General features: G+C 34.2%; 1 pseudogene; it reads right to left on the minus strand.

Annotated features, from left to right (window-relative positions):
- Positions 1-337: 337 nt before the first annotated feature.
- The window catches only part of LOC122043916, a 37,245-nt pseudogene continuing 18,995 nt past the window's right edge, over positions 338-18,587 (minus strand).

Raw genomic sequence — 18,587 nt, forward strand, 5'->3', positions numbered from 1 at the left:
CATGTTCGTACCATCTTAAACGTGTCTCTCGAAGTTTGTCCTCAATAGATGCAACTCCGACTTTCTCTCTAATGCTCTCATTCCTTATTTTGTCCATCTTCGTATGTCCACACATCCATCATAAATCTCTATGAACGATAATATTTTAATATTATCATACATAACACTGTGAAATGCAGATCTCAGTATTAGTGGAGAGAGAAAAATGGCAATCCAAGTCATATTCATGCCACATGAACAAAATGGCATTTAGTATTATAACACTATGATTCTCTATATAAGTTCCATCGGATTTGAAATTCTTTGTTCAAATCAAAATATTTTTTTTTTAAAAATACTATTTATCCTACATGGAGTATATACAATCAAATCCAGCATAAATATGCACAAGTACAGGTAAGATCACCTTAAGAAGAATGAATCAAGTTTAAATGGCATCCAGATAAAAATGAAATAAACTTACCTGTGGTATTAGACTCTTAAGATGCACTTCCCAAATTTCTTCTCCTTGTGCAGTGCATGCTGCAACATTTCCATGAGTGTCAACTGTCACTATTCCAATTTTGCCATCATCATTAATATCAGCTGCCACAGCTGGTGCTTGAATCTCAGCCATCTCAAGAGAAAATTTGTTTCTCACTTGGCCTACACGAAATTGCTTTCAAAAATAAAATCAAGAAATCGAAGATTTGTGCTCGGTTCTGATAATTTAAGATTACATAATTGCATAGTTGAGATAGAGAAAGAGCAAGAGACATGTTAATAATATCCTTTAAATTTACATTGTCTTCTCTTTTTGAAAATGAAATACAAGAGATATTAATGCCACATAAGTGTCACATATAGGAAAGTCTTAAGCAAATAATGGCACGAGTTTGCCATTAGACCTAGTCCATTTCAATTCAAGATTAGTGAAACTTGGTGAGGACCCTAATTCTCAAACATATACCACAAACTCTAATGTCAGCAACTAAACTAAATCCACCCTCAGGATACACAACCACAAAATTTGATCTCATGTCAAATTCCTATTTCTGCTAAATAATTCACTAGCTTCTATTCAAAGAGGTTTCAGTTTGTATTCTAAATTTCTACAAGTTCTAACAGAAAATCCTACTCAAACTGCAAAATTTACCACAATAGTAAAGATGCAATTCCTCCAATATATATTGGGTAAATTGCAGTATATAAACATGAAGATGTTGCAGTTAATAACATTACAAAGAACACATTGACTTACCAAAGATAATAATTACAACTATAAAATGAAACAAAAAAAAATTACCATGATGATCCATAATATAAAACAAGCCATAAGAAGTGCCAACAAGAATGTCCAATTTTCCATCACCATCCAAGTCAACCACAGTAGGAGAAGAATAAACATATGCACGGAAATTCCCTGAATCGACACTTAAATCAAGATCTTGAATCCATTTGACTTGCTTTGTATCAAGGTTGAAAACTACAATCCCACTTGCTACATATTTTTCAATGTTGATACCCCCTAACTCAGCTGAATGCTCTGGATTATCATAATACCTGCCAACTTATCAACTGTAATAAGAAAGAATTGAATGCACAAACAACCTGAAATATATATGACATTCACCAAAAAAACCAGTACAAATGCATTAAATATACAAGAACAAAATGATAGTAGTATCTCAGTTGAATACAACCATAGTTTGGGCAGATGAAGAATCAATTAGACAAGCCAACATTGTGAGAATCATGACCTAAGACTAAGACCAGTAAGAATAATTACACACGGTTCACATACAACCATTAAATTTCTGAAAATTGCATGAAAAGCAGTGTAAAAAAGTATGCTGATTCTTCCTGTAATAAACTTCCATCAATATTGAGTTGTTATTGTAACATTGTAACCTACATAAGATTAATATATCATATGTCAGATGTAGAAAGTATCAAATTAGTCTATGACTTTGGCACCAATTTTCATTTCAAGAAACAGAATGTCTAGGAAGATGATATCATCGTACAAGAAAACTTTTTAAACAAAAAGCAGAGAAGTTGCTTACCACAAACTTTTCCACAGAATAATTACATCCAAAAGAAAGTACCAGAAATAGTTTTTGTATCATTATGGGCAATTTTTCATGTAAAAATACCACAAATGTATAAAGTAAAAATTCTTACTCGCGGTCAAAGAAGTATGAAACAGTCACAACCATTTCTTTAGTACCATCATTATCTATGTCAGCAATTACCTTCATAGAATATTAAAAATGTGGGTCAAGCTTTTAGGAATTAAATTCCCTGATTTTTTCCTTTTTCTGTATGATCAACTCCAATGGAACTTACTGGAGTGCAAAGTATGTGTGAATCTATGCTAACATAATCTTCTGTTGTCTCATGGCTCTCTTCTGTCCAATTTTCATCCCCCCACATTGATTCATCAATATAATCATCATAGTCATAATTATACTCATCAGCTAACTCATCTGTATCTCTAAACAAATCAAAAGATGAATCAGCTTCTTCTTCCAGTTCTTGGTCATTTTCCACAGTTGCTCCTTGCACTCCATCACCAATGTTATGGTCTTTCGAATGCCCATCGTGGGCCCCTTGATTATCAATTTCTTCAAGAAGCCTTCTTTGAGTTTGTGTTTGATTTTCCTCTGTACCATTTTCCAATGAAGCGTCCCTTTTGATTGTGTCATTAAGATTGCTTGACACTCCATTGTATTGACTAGTTTGGGCAAAATCAAGTTTTCCTCTGTCCTCAAGCTTAGATGTATTCATTGAGAGGTTGTTCACAATGTTTGTAGAATCATAATTATTTGACCCATTCATGCTCCCATTTATATCTGGATAAAAAGCAACAGAATTTTCCTAATTTGATTCATAATCAGAATTTCAAAAAGGAATATGTGATACTTGGAATATTAGTTTATAAACCCATATGCTAATTTCTCAATCATCGTATAACATACTTACAAAATTTGACATGTTAATCCTAATATATTTACCATAGAAAAGCTATTTAAGACATCTTAAATATGTTACAGGAGTTGCAAAACACAGTGTTTCACATTTAAATATGTATAAAAATGCAAACGCAAAAAGTTCACGAACAACAACAATCAGCACAATTATAATATGGCTAATTGGCCAACATCCTCAGGAAATAGAAATAAAAGCAAAGGTGATTGCAGTTGGGTTGTGATCACATACGAGATATTGAGTTCTTAGCAGAAGCCTCCTTGGAAATTGAATCATCATGGACATCTGGATGTGAACGATCCACTGGATCTGGATCCAAGCCAACATACCAGTTTTTACGAACCTTTCTACGAGGTACTTCTAGTTTATCCATCATTAGATAGACAGAGACCCTAATATAGCCACCAGATTTATGTCAATGTGCAGCAATCCACCAAACAATTGTTGAAGCTACTTACCTGAAAAAATTTACAACTCCATCATAGGTAGCTAACGCTATTTCTCTTGTACCATCCTTGTCTATATCATATAAGAGAGGGCTGGAATGGACTGTAGATTGGTGAAAAGCAGGCCATCCTGATGAATTTGGAATTTTCACATCAATGGAAACTATATGCTATTATGTGTTGAGTAACTACAAAAAGCATGCAAAGGAGCTACCAACAAGATATTGAAATTTATAGATAAATGACTAGATAACAAAAATAACATTAAAGAGATACCTGACATTTTATCACCCCTCCAATACTTCGAGGTAATGGACAAATGATGGTACCACTATCTCTAGCTTGCCATCACTGGAGTTGCAAGAATACAACAATAAGTCAACCTCTCAGTTAGCACAGATACGACTGTGTCAACTATTCCAATAAAAGTGGCGAGCCGTGCAAGACCTAGAAAACCTATCCGAACACACTATTTCGACCAATAAAAGTGAATAATAAACAGAAAACGATGCTTAAAACAGACACCTTCAGAGATCAAACACCACAAACTTTGACATATGAGCAGGTAAAGGGCATGATGAAACAAATCAAAAGCTAAAAAGAAGAAGAAAAGAGAATGTTGCGCTTGCAAATATAAGCATAGTGGAATCAAAAGTAGGTTTCATTTTTTGAGAAAAAATTTATGAACGAAGACAAGACCTAGGTTATAAATCTACCTTGACTATGGCTCTAGCACAAATCCAAAGAAGACAAGACCTAAGTTATGAATCGACGGAGTAGGAGTGCCACCTTCGGCGAAGAAATACACCTCGTCCGATCAAAAGGTTCCACGAGTGAAAGAAGTAGCAGTGGAAGGTCAGAGGGCCTCGTCGAACTCAGAAATCCGCTCACCAAGAAACGAGAGGAGCACACCGTTGTGGAGGAAGATCCAACGGAGGCTTGAAGAGATTGTATGAGGAGAGGGAAAGAAAATTGCCTTAGGTTCGGGAGCGCGAAGGAAAAACACGGCGCCGAAAAGAAAACAGCGAGGGAAAGGAAAACAACGAGGGGGGAAAATGACCAAATTCAATTACAACGGTTTTTTCAAAACTGTTGTCATAGCCTCTAAAAACGCGGATAAAGACAACGGTTTATAAAACCGTTGTAAAAAGTGTTGTCGTTTTAAAAAAAAAATCGCTCAATGACAACAGTTTTGCCAAAACCGTTGTCTTTTATATTTAATGGGGAGCTCAAAGACAATGGTTTTGGCAAAAACCGTTGTCTTTGAGCAAATACACAACGCTTTCTCTTAAAATCGTTGTCGTAGGGGTGTTGTCGTTTGCAGTTTTTGTTGTAGTGAGTCGACCGAACAATGGATAAGCGTCAATGTGGTCGAGTCGAGTTGATCGGACCAGATGAGCTGGAGATCAGTTGATCGAACGACGTGATCGATCGATTGAACAAAAACTCTTATCCGAGCAAAAGCATGTGTATGAGAAGCTAGGCAAGTTTAGAGGGTTCAATCGACCGAACACTAAGATCGATCAACCGATCAACATCGAGTCAGAGACTGATCCTGAGATCAGTGGATCTGGATTAGGTCTAGCTCGGCTATAAAAGGAGGGTCGACCAACAACTTCAATACAAAATAATTTCAAGATCAAGAACGAGCAACTGCTGCTCTCTTACGCTACTCCGACAATCGATGAATGACTTTTATTTCTATTGTTGTCGATAACTTTATTATATTGCTGTTGTACTTCAAGTTTGCAATCTTTGTTCAAACTATTAGTAATTGCCACTGAAAGTCATCAACGATCGCAGGCGTTGGAGTAGGAGTCGTCATAGGCTCCGAACCAAGTAACCAAAAGTGTTAGCGATTGTTTTCTTGTTTCTTTCTATCTTCCACTGTGTTATTTTATGTTTTACGAAACGAGTGAAAAAACCACAAGTGCTATTCACCCCCCCTCTCTAGCATGCATCGATCTTACAATTGATATCAGAGGTAGGCCGCTCTGAATTAGTGAAACCACCAATCGAGCAGGGGGATCATTTTTGAAAAAAAAAAATTATATATCGTTTTTGTTTAAAAAATATACTTACGCCTTTCACTTTTTCCTCTATTTTTTTAAGAAATTCATTTTTATTTTTTCACCATTAGTCAGTGCTAATGAAATATCACATTTAACAAATTTTATAATAATATTTATTATTATTATTTTTTATTATTATTATTTTATTTTTTTCTTAAAATTAGTGAAATACTATTTTATTTTTCTCCACCAATGCTAATCCAAGGCCAAGTCTTGGAACAAACCTATATGTTTTTGTTGTGTGCTAGATTTGTTTAATAAATGGCATACTAAGATGGGTACAGCACCGCATGCCCACCACTCTTGTCCAATGAGAATTTCGGGTACTGGAAAGACTAGATGGAGTACCAACTAAAGACCCAGGCAGAGATATAGACCATGATCCAAACCAGATTCATACTCCCCACCAAAGAAGGTGTGCCCATCGTCTGTGACAAGTGGGATGCACAAACAAGGAAAAAAATCGAAGCTAATGCAAAAGCAACATGTACTCTCCTATGCGGGCTGACAAATAAAGAGCTTGATCAAGTTGGAAAGTTGAACAACGCTAAGGAGCTTTGGGAAAAATTGATTGAGCTTCATGAGATTCTGTCAAAACTAGAAGACCAAGTCGAACCTGTGTTCGAACTTGAATATAAATTCCCAGAGTCAACCTCTAAATCAGACTCAAAGGAATCAGATCAGATCGATTTCATAGCACTGATAGCCAAGGAAGAAATAGATGAATCTGAGTCTGAATTCAAGATGACAATAGTCAAGGGGGAGAATCCTATCATGGATCTAAAAGGTAAAATTATAAATTCAAATTTTAAATTTCACATAACTTGTTTTAAGTGTAGGGAGAGAGGGCACCATAGAAACCAGTGCTCTACTCGTAAGATTTCGATGGCACAACTGGAGAAGAAGGAGAAATAAATGCTAGGAGTTCGGAAAGGGAAGGAGCACATTGTATGCTTCAAGTGGAAACGGATGGGTCACTACAAAAGTCAATGTCTAAAATGAAGATCCAAGAATCTAGGGGAGAAATCAAGGTTACTAAATTTACATTACATGAAAATCTAATTTTTACAACACATGTCGGTATCCTAACTAATCATGATTGCACTAGTTTAGATTTCTCTCAAAAATTAGATATGCATGTTAATAATGCAATGAATAAAGTTGATTCAAATCTAAATAAGAATAACTCAAAATTATTTAATAAAAATAAGAAATTAACTCTTAAAAAATTAGAAAAATAAAATAATATTTTAAAAGATAAAATTAATAAATTAGAAAAGATTATTAATAACTTAACCAATTCACAAAATCTAGATTTGTGTTACAAATCTAAGGTGAAACTTAAACTCTATGAACCAAGCTATAATCAAGTACCTTTTAATTATGAAACTAATCAATGAACCATAAATTAATAACTTAAACTTAAAATTCAACTTAAAAGGTTAACTTAAAACTTGTAACTTAAAGTTAACTAATAAGTACTTGATTTGTTTGATCCATGCATAATTACCATGACCATGCATATGCTTGATAAATGTCATTCATGATTATTAATTGCTTAATCTAGGATGGCTAAATAAGGATTTAGGCTTGATTTACATTTGACTAGTTAGACCAAGGATTTTCAGAAAAAAAATTAAATATTTAATTTCTTTAAAAGGCTTTGTCTAAAAGTGGTTGATGATCCAATACCCAAGAAGGCCTAGTGTCTTGCCACAACTTATAAATCAATTATTTAAATGAATATTTAATTGACTAACCGTCAAATATTAGTCTAACTCAAATGTAGAGCTGTCAGACGGGTCAACCCGTGGTGAGGTGGGTCGGCCCGTGGCAGGCCGACCATTTTGCGGGGCGGGGTAGGTAGACCCGCCAACTTGGCAGGTTGGAAAATTTCCAACCCAACCCAATCCAAGGCAAGTTGCGGATTTGGCGGGCCAACCCGCGGGCCCATTAATTTTTTTTAAAAAATTTTAAAAATTTTTAAAAAATATTTCATATCTTTAACGTTTTACTTTGAAAAGGTTCATCAATCAAATATATCTATAAACATGTATTTTTAATATAAATAGACACAAACTAGTACTTTTGCTGGAGAAAAAGTACTATTTTTATTTTAAAATTATAACAAAGAAATATTATAAATTGACATAAAACTTAGATTACATGTGTTTCTCAACCCGCGGGTCAACCCAAGCCCGTCGTGGGCCGACCTGCACGAGTCGCGGGCCTAAGCGGGTCGGCCCGGGGCGGGCTTGGGTTGATAAAATTTTAACCCAACCCGCTTAAATTGTTTAGCAGGGCGGGCCAACCTGAAGGGCCTAACCTAAATTGACAGCTCTACTCAAATATGAATCAACCCTTAGATTTTAATCTAAAGTGAAGATTAAATTAACCATCTCATAAAACTATTAAGGTTCTCTGATTGAAAATCTAGAAAATAGTGAGATGGATCTAGCTTTAAAATAAAAAGTAGTTAACTAAATTCAAATTAATTAAGTTCAATTCAATTAAAATTAATTCAATTTAATTAATCTAAGTCACATTAATTAATTTTAAAAGTATAATTAATTTCAAAATATAATTAATTTTAAAATACTAATTATTTTCAAAATCTTAAAAGCATAATTAATTTTAAAAGTATAATTAATTTCAAAAATATAATTAATATTAATTAATTTTTAAATCATAATTTAATGTTCAAAATCTTAAATATTTTCAAATATTAATTAATTTTTAAAATTTTAATTATTTTCAAATCATAATTAATTTTTAAAATATTAATTATCCTCAAAGGTTCAAATCTAATTAATCTTCACATTCTAATTAATTTCAAAATTCAAAATTATTTTAAAAATCAAATTAGATATTTTTTCAAACTTAAATATCTTTCAAAATCTAAAACTTAAACATTTTCAATTCTCAAACTTAAAATCAACATCAAAATTAACCAAACTTCATCTCACACAAACTCATAAGTTTAACATACTTGATATCATTGAAAGGGTGAGATGAAAAATTAGAAAAATAAAATTTTAAATATGCTCTTTTTTTTCATGCTTGGACTCTAGGATACCCAAACTTAAATCATTTTGAGGCATTAATCAAGGGGAGAAAAAGGGAGTTAAGTTAATTGATTTTCAAAAGTCAAAGTATTTTAAGTTTTTTTTTAATTTTTAAAAAGCAACTTTAAATATTTTATTTGAAAAAAGAAGTTCAAATATTTCTATCTAGAAAAATAACTTTTTAAAAAAGTATTTTTAACTAAGTTTATCTAAAATCTTTTCCAAAAGCTAAGTATTTAACTAGATTTATTTAAAATTTCTAAGTTAAGTACTTGTTAAAGTCTTTTTGGCTAGTTTTTTATTAAAGGAAAAAGCTAAGATATTTCCCAATATCTATAAGTATCCTTTAAAAGTTTTTTTAAACCTTTAAAAAGAAGTTAAGTTTTTGGGTTAACTATTTTTGAAAAGCAACCTTAAATTTTTTTTTTTTGAAAAAGCAAGCTTAAATATTTTTTAAGAAAGTAAGTTTCAATATTTGTTATCTGGTAAAAAACTAACTACTTAATTAAGTTTTTTATTTTTTTTTACAAAAAACTAAGTAATTAACTAAGATTTTTTAGATTTTTTTTAGCACTTGACAAAGAGTTTTTCAAATTTATACTTAATAAAGTTAGCTAAGTTTTTTAAGGATAAACCTAAGAAAGTGATGATTTTAGGAGGAGCTTAAAGTTAAACAGATTAAAAGTTACCCTTTTTAAGTATTATCTTTATAAGTTAATCTATTTTCTCTCTACTAGTATTCTTTTTTATTTCTGGCAAAGGGGAAGAGATAGGCTAAAGTTAAGTTAAACATAATTTCTTGTAACAAAGGAGAGCATAAGGGAGAGCTTTTCTTTAAATATGTCAAATTGTTTCTACTTATGCTCATGCTTATAGTCCATTAATTATTGTTGTGTTTTATTTAACTTTGAACCAGACTACCATAATTAGAAGGGGGAGATTATTGGTGCAGGGAGCACCAGACAATCGAACCTAAGTTTTAATTATGTCAAAGAGTCCAAAGTTAAGGTTACTTATTGTCTAACAAGTGTGAATGAACTTGTAGGAAAGTCCTAAATGTTCTTAGGTAAAAGTCCAAGTGGATTCTAGGCAAGTGAAAAATCCTAAGAGGGGGGGGGGGGGGGGGGGGGAAACCCTAGGTAAAGGAAAGTCCTACCTGTGGTTAAGAACGAAGTCCCGATCCGGGTGATTGGGTGAAGTCTTGGCGGGTCGAGATCTTTGGGAGAAATCCTAGAGTCGGGGACTTTAAGTGAAAATCCTGGTGGTCGCAGACTAGGTGAAAGACTAGACGAGTCCGAAATCGGATGTCCAGTGGGAAAGTCCTGAAGTCTTGGGCGCTGATCAAAAGTCTAGTCAGTCTGGAGGACTGATCTGGCAACAGTTAACTTCTCCTGAGAGGAGTAGGTGAGGACGCATTCTCCGAAGAGGGAACAGTAGGCGTCAATTCGACCTAGGATTTCAGAGAAATCTAAAAGTCAGAACCGGACAATTCAAAGGCTGTCAAAAGTTATTTTCATATATTACTTGCTATTTGTCTAACTCTATTTTGTAGGGAAACTAACATTTTACAGGTTGAAGTTTCGACCTTGATCAGTCAATCGAATCAAGGATTGGTCAATCGGATCGGAGATCGATCGACCGAACCTCCAAGCAAACAGATTGGATTTCCAGCGAGATAATAATGTTCGACCAAGGGATCGATTAATCGAACCTGGGGTTCAGTCGACCGAACAATAGATAGGCATCGACATGGTCGAGCCAAGTTGATCGGACTAGATGAACTGGAGATCGGTCAATTGAACGACGAGATCGGTCAACTGAATGAAGACTCTTATCCGAGCAGAAGCATTTGGATGAGAAGCTGGGTAGGTTCAGAGGGTTCGGTCGACTGAACACTATGATCGATCGATCGATCGATCGATCGATCGATCGATCAACATCAAGTCAAAGACTGATCCCAAGATTAGTGGATCTGGATTAGGTCTGCCTCGGCTATAAAAGGAGGGTCGACCAACAACTTCGATACAAAATAATTCCAAGATCAAGAATGAACAACTGCTGCTCTCCTATGCTACTCCGACAATCGACGAACGACTTTTATTTCTATTGCTTTTGGTAACTTTAGTATATTGTTATTGTACTTCAAGTTTGCATCTTTGTTTGAACTATAAGTGATTACCCACCGTGATCAACGATCGCGGGTCTTATAGTAGGAGTCGTCATAGGCTCTGAACCAAGTAACCAAAAGTGTTAGCAATTGTTCTCTTGTTTCTTTCTATCTTTCTCTATGTTATTCTATGTTTTGCAAACGAGTGAAAAAGCCATGAGTGCTATTCACTCCCCTCCTCTCTAGCACACATTGATCCTACATGAAGGACCTAATACCAGGTTAAAATCCAAGTAGGTATGTGGGACTCGATAGCTAGTGCGAAGTCCAGATAGGTCTGTGGGGCCTGATATTTGGAAAGAAGTCTAGTTGGATTAGCAGAACCTGACAACCAGTCGAAGTCCAATTGAGTTCGCGGGACCTAACAACTAGCGGGAAGATCTGGTGGATCAAAGGTAAGTCAAGTGACTGCAGTTGGTATGTAAGAGGTAAGCAACTGGAGGAGAGATCCGGTGAGAATGGGTTCTCAGTTGAGGGAACAATAGACATCGGTTAAGCTTAGGTCCATTTGGGAAACCTAAGTTAAAACTTTGACTAGATCCTAGTCTCAGGGAGACAAAATTTAATTACTACTACTATCTTACTGTATTGTGCTAACTTTATTTTGTAGGATAAACTTATTTTTTGTTGTCTAGACTAACTCTTTTTTTGTAGGGAAGGAGCTGTTGAGAAAAGGAAGTCCGGGCACCCAGAAGGGATTCGAGCACTTGGACCAGCCTCGCTCGGGCAGCCTGGCCAAACACCTAGGCGGTTCGGGCGCCCGGAGCTGGTCTAGGCACCTGGACCTGAGATTTTATAGAAGCTGAGTAAGTGCATCATGACTAGCCGAACCCACATCAACGGTCTAGGCGCCCGGAAATGGATAAATTTGACGGATTAAGTTTTGATGAGAGATCACTAGGTCAACAATGGTCTAGGCGCTCAGAGGGGTTCCAGGTGGCCGGAATGAGTTTATATAAAGGCCTTCGACTAGCTGCTTCAGTACATCATCTGCTATAACTTTTGTTCTTGCACGCTGATCCAAGAAGGCACCAATGATCTTGAAAAGCTACGTCGACATCTGATGATCAAGGAACTCAACTCATTCTTTCTTCTTGTCAGTAACTTTTTAGCTTACAATTCGTGCACTAAAACTTTATAATTCAAATATTTCAATTAATAGTGATTGCCCAACGAAAGTAATCGATGATCGAGGGCCTTGGAGTAAAAGTCTTCACAAGCTTTGAACCAAGTAAGACTTGGCCTTGTTAACATTATTTTTGTTTTCTTTATTCTGCTATGTATTCTCAATTTTTGAAAAAGCAAAAGAATGTTATTTACCCCCTCTAGCTTCTTAATGATCTAACAAATTGTACTCTAAGGTTAGACCTAACAAAAATAACCCCCTAAGGAGAGGAAGGTGATGGAAAACTTAGGTGTTAATCCCAAGGAGGAGAGACTCATACCTAGGAAGGGTAGGTCTAAAAATATTCAATGTGGACAAGTTAATTTTAGGATTAGGAACCTAGAAGTGGAGAATCATGCTTTAAGAGAAAATCTTGATAGGTTAGAGAAATCCCTTGAGAGATTCAATGTTGGATCTAAGCGATTAGGTATGATGTAATAGTTAAAGATCCAATGATGATAGATTCAATTTGGAATACCAGTCTTCATCAAATAAGGGTAAGGGGAAGTTACCCATGGAACACTTTTGAGGGTATGCCATAGTAGAGTTCCCTGAGGCTAAAAGAATGTTGCATACAATGATTGCAAGTGAAAATGACAATGGGGAATCCTCCAAGGCTAAAGAAGAGTCAAATACTAGGGGGACATATGACTATAGCAAGGAGAAGTTATGAAATGGTAAAGTAAGTCATTTAAAGACAAGGAGAGATCAACCAAAGACAAGGGCAAGTCTAAGGTTGAGAAAAGAAGAAGGTCAAATGGATTGACCAATCATCACCCAAGGTGTACCGTTGTGGCATTGTATCTTTCGATGAGTCACGTAAGGAGATGATTAAGGTTAAGAGCTTTAAGGGGAGATCAAAGACTCAAGTTGGGACCCATGGTCAATGGATCTCAAGTGGACATTACTTGGGATTCTAGATGGGCCATAGAATGTGTCAAAGGGGTCAGAGATGGATTTGAGTCTCTATTCTAGTTGGTTGGCACATTTAAGATGTGATTCATGCATGAACATATGAAATGAGATTCACATTACATGAAAATTAGTTTTAGATATATAGATACCATATAAACTAATGCTAGGGATGTATTATGATTTACTATGGGTAGATATATCAAGAGTGAGCTAAAACTAAGATTTTAGGTCAAGGTTCAATTGAATCTTTTAGTTAATTTTAGATTTTATGTCAATCTTGGGATCCGTGATAAATATATATTTTTCCACGTAGACAAGGGTAAACAAACCTCCCCATAAAATTTAAGAATTTTTGGAGGTTTACAGAATTTTTAGTACATTTCTAAAATTGAGTTCAGGCTGAAATATGATACCAGTTGACTGCATTAGTTAGCAGTCGACGGGTAACATTATTCATCGAACATAGAATGATTCTATGAGTTTGTTTCGTTGAGCATAGTCGACTGATACAGTCTAAAACTAGTTTTCAACAATAGAAAATGACTAAAAGATGACATATATGTATGCAATCATATGGAGAATTAATACATGATGATTATGGTCATTAGAGTTAAAAGAGTTCAATAATTATGATATTATTGAAGTTCTTTTTGATGTATGATAAAGGGGGAGAAGTTTAGATTTAAGTGGAAAACCTAAATACCTTTGTAAGAAATCCTATCTCAAGGAGTAGTTTAGGTGAAGGGGGAGCCTAGGATTAGGTTTTATGATATATGCATGAGTAGATTACATATTTATTTACATGTTATTGCATTATATGTTTCCTTAACTTAAATGAGTTGCTAAACATCAAAGAGAGAGAGATTGTTCGAACAATTAGTGTGACCCTAGGTTTTGATATTTGGGCAAAAGTTTAAGTTATTTGTTGTATTTGATATGTGCTGTTATGTGTGAAGGTGACAAGTACAACAAGAGAAGTCAAATTGTTATCTTGGAGAAAGAAAAGTTCAAGCATGATATTGGCAAAGGAAAATCCAAATGTGATCTTGGCAATTTAAATCCAAATGTGACTTGGCAAGGATGAAGTCATGGAGCAAGGAGCTCGTTGCAAGGATGGAGTCCTGGATCGAGGAGCTCTTACCAAGGTTAAAGTCCAAGAGGTGAGGAGCCTCTTGGCAATGGAAGACCTGACAACAAGGCCAAGGCCAAAGGAAACTCTTGAAGATAAAGCATGAAGGATGGGGAAGCATATGAGGGACGCAAGGCTGATGGAGGAGGCTAAAAGGAAAGGTCAAGTTGTGTAGGAGATGACGAGTGTTGAGTGATTGCACTCAGAGTAAAAACCCCAGTGTTAGGATTTACCAATCGATTGTTGGTTGAGAAACTGCAAGTGTGAGCATTTGTTTGCTCAGCATAGGGGGACCAGTCGACTGGTATGTGGACTGGTCAATCGATTGGGAGAGAATATAATATTTCTATTCTCTCAATCGAAGTGGACTAGTCTACTAGTCTATTCATCAGTCGACTGGTCTTGACACCAGTCGACTAGTATCGAGTCGTTAAGATGTAACGGTCGATTTTCCACAGACGCTAGTCAACTGGTGACTTTACCAGATGATTGGTAGTGAGAAAACAACTTAGATCTCCCCTCCATACTCTATATAATGGAGCTTGAGATAGCTGACTTGTGTGACAAAAATAGAGGTGGTTAACCCCTAATTAGAGTCTCCAGGCTCTCGTTGATCCAAGTATTCGTGATCAAGATTGTGGCAAGGTTTCTCCACCGAGAAGGAATCATTCACTAACCAAAGTTAGCCAGGGATTGATCCACCGATGGACTGAGGGATCGTCTACTTTACGGACAGACCGTGAAGTAGAACATCATCTCCAAACCACGTTAAAACGAAAGTGTTAGGGTTTTTTCCCTTCATGTCTTCTTAGTCTTTAGGTTTAGCTTTTGTTTATACTTGTTGTTTGTATTTTCACTGTGCTAATAAGTGTAGAAAAGAGAACGAAGTGGTTGATAGTCTATTCACCCCCCTCTAGTAGATAATTAAGGTCCCAACAAAACTGAGGAAGACCTGATGGGTCAAGGATCAGACGTCAAATGCATAGACATTCCGCTTGAGGGAGACCCTATGGTCCTTCTTTTCAGGGGAGGATTGTTGGGATTAGAAGGTTACAAATAAAGTCTCATATTGAAAATATATGGGAAAGATCATGAGCTTGTAAGGGAAAGATATCTCCATTGGTAGGAGATATTTTGGGTAAAACTCAAAAAAAACTATGAGGATTTAACTCAAAGTGGACAATATCATACTATTGTAAAGATGTCTAAATTCCTTCCACTCTAACAATTAACAACAGTGATCAGAAGATTTTTAAAGTTTATGATTTTAAGACAATTAACACATACACATAACTTATCGTAGGGATGTCAAAATTAGGCATAAACATCATAAATACATTCACTGCACTACCCGATTCCTTTATATGCCAATTTTTTAAAAATCTAAATTCCCTAAGTCCATCAATAAGTTTTAGTTAAAATTTATTGATAGACCTAGAGAGATCTGATTAGATCCATTCTAACTCTTATGAATTTCTATAGTACTATAGAGTCCAAATATGCTCTTCTTTATTATTTTTTAAAAATCAACACTACAGCAATGTTGGTATTTAAGTTGTGATACTGATTTTTAAACATTTGTACCACAATGATGTTGGTGTATTAAATTATGATGTTGGATTTTAAAAATTAGTACCACAATGGTTGTGGCATGCATGCACATGAGAAAAAAGAGAGGAAAGTTTAACATCATTTTAGTTTAATTTAATTTAAGAAGAAAGAGAAGGGAGAAAATAGAAAAATTATTTCGTGCAAAAGAGAGAAGCATAGAAGAGAAAAAAAAAGAAAAAATCAACTTTAGCTGAGGGATAAAATGAGAAAGAGATGTATTTTTAGGCATTCTCAAATCTTGATGTATCTTTTGGGCAATTCCATACTCAGGGTGCGCCTATGAGAAATTGTCCTTTTTGGTCTGTTCTTCCATCCAAGAATTGACCAGAGCAACATCTTTCCATATCGTCGTCATCTTTCTCCCTTATTCAGAATACGAATAAACTTTACATCTCTTTCATGTTCAACAGCTTTTCACTTCGGATGATTAGTATGTGTAAGATGGTAAATAACATTGAAACTAATAAAAATTTTATTTAGCTTATAGGATAAAAAAATAGATAATTTACCAAAGAGCACGCTTAAAATTACATAATTCTTAAAGAGCGCATCACAATTTCAAATTTCCAAAAGAGCGCATTTGTTTTCTATTGTGTCCTTCCAGCCAACAGCTAGATGTGACCATAATTTAAAATCATCAATTTGATAGCTCTTGAAATATAATCCTCCAAGATAATTAGGATGAAATCGTCCATTCACAATTTATTTTACGATTCACGATGAATCAAGATTATAATTGTTTTTTAAATATTTAAAAATTATAAATTTATAAAAAAATCAACCGTTTGAACTAGCTACTGATTATGAGCGATTGGATCTATATATATCAAATAAATTATATCTTTTAATTAATTTTATATCTTCAATGATAGTTTTGATATATATATATATATATATATATATATATATATATATATATATATATTTGGTACCATATTAGTTCATGATAGTCTTTATAAATTTAATATTAAATGAATAAAATAAGCCTATGGAGTAATTAAGAGAGTTAAATTAAAATGAATAAATTTAATAAATTAAGAGTAAAATAGCCTCACATCAAATAATTCAAAGTAAATAGATTATAAAATTAACTTTAATAAAAAATAATAATAAATTCAATTAGTCTCATTGATTAATTTAAGATGATCAGTTCTATAAAATTTTACCACCAACTACTAGAATAAATTTGGAAGCGTTTGTGGCGAGCTGCTAAAAAATCCTGTTCTCATTGATTAATTTGGGATGATCGATTGAGTTCTACATAATTTTACCATCGGCTACTAGAATAAATTAGGAAGCGTTCGTGGCGAGTGGCTAAAAAATTCAGTATCCTTTAGTTGCACATCCCATTTAAAAGAAAAATTCTTTTAAATTCATCATACCCGAGGATGAACCTGAATATCCTATCATTATATCATAATCTCGGGACCATAAAATTAACTTTAGTAGAAAGGTCGAATAGTCTCGGTCAAAAAAATTCAAAATAAATAGGTTAAAAAATTAATTTAAATAAAAAGATAGAATAGTCTCACTTTAAAAAATTTAAGACGACCAAGGGTCGGCTAAAAAATTTAAGATAATAGGTTAAAAAAATAATTTAAATAGAATGATAGAATATGTTAATTAATATTGAACCATACTATTAATATTACTAAAATATATTAAATAAAAAATAATAATTAATAAATCTAAATATTTTTTTTTTAAAAAAAATTATGTGAATCGACAGTCAACCGTCAGTTAAACGGTCAATTTAAACATGCTATTAAACCGACAATTTGCTGGTTAATTGAAGGTCCAACCCATCCCTAGATGAGTCAGTTATAAGTTGAGTCCATTGAATCAACCAATATCCAACCTATTGACCTCATTAAGGAGTCCGAGCTAGGATCGATTCAGACTGAGCCTACGGTCAGATCTGTTGTGTGTGCACTTATGTGTCAAGATACTCCTTATGTATTTTGTAGATAATTATTTAATAAAGATAAATATTTATCATTAATTATTATTTTTCTATACGCATATAATTAATGATAAAGTCCCACAGATTAATGGGTATATTAATACGAAAATAGTCTTTGATCGGACAAATATCTAGAAGGGACATGGATATTGATACGGATATATGTTGGGGATCCAAGTGGAATTATGATCCGAACTATAGCGCCATTTTGATTACGGATGATGAAATAAGGGGAGGGGTGTTGGAATGTATACTGAAAGCCTAAGCTTTGTAAACATTTATTATGAATAAAGAATCACATTTGGTCTAATTGTCTACATTTGTTTGTAGTTGTTCATTTAATTTATATTGTAGATAACATAGTATGTGGTGTCACATACAGAAGATGATGTTATCAGTACCTTATAAATTATAAACAGTAGCTCACGACCAAAATGGAAAAGGAATAAACCATTAGAAGGTCGTAGTGTAATTAGGTATTAGTTTATCTTGACTATATATTTACACTAGTACACTCAGAGTGTATTGAGTAGGACCATTTGAGGTCGTTTCTTTTATACTGACTTTATAAAGGAACAAAGACCTCAGTTATTATGGAAGTGTGTGCTCTTAATCCTAATATAATAACAAGCACATATATTTGATATTTATTTCTTTAATTTATCAATGGGTGAGATTTAGTTCGTTGAATCAATAAACCCGATAAGTTGGGAAATGGTATTACTTATAGTGTGTGTTGTTGATTATAGAAGGAAACTGTGTCCTAGAGATACTAGGTTGATAATGTCCTCAAGAGGAGCTCATAAAGATTGTCATGTTAAACCCTGCAGGTGGACTTAGTCCGACATGACAATAAGGTTGAGTGATACTACTCTTGGACTTAGATATTAATTAAATGAGTTGTCAGTAACTCACTTAATTAGTGGACATTCGATATCTTAAACACAGGAGACTAACACACTCATAATAAGAAGGAGCCCAAAATGTAATTTGGGATTGGTGCGGTAGTTCAATGATAGTTCTCTAGTGGAATGAATTATCATTGATAAAATTAAGTTGTGTGTTAGGCGAACACGGATGCTTA

This window comes from Zingiber officinale, chromosome 2A, assembly GCF_018446385.1.
Source record: "Zingiber officinale cultivar Zhangliang chromosome 2A, Zo_v1.1, whole genome shotgun sequence".
NCBI classification, from domain to species: domain Eukaryota; kingdom Viridiplantae; phylum Streptophyta; class Magnoliopsida; order Zingiberales; family Zingiberaceae; genus Zingiber; species Zingiber officinale.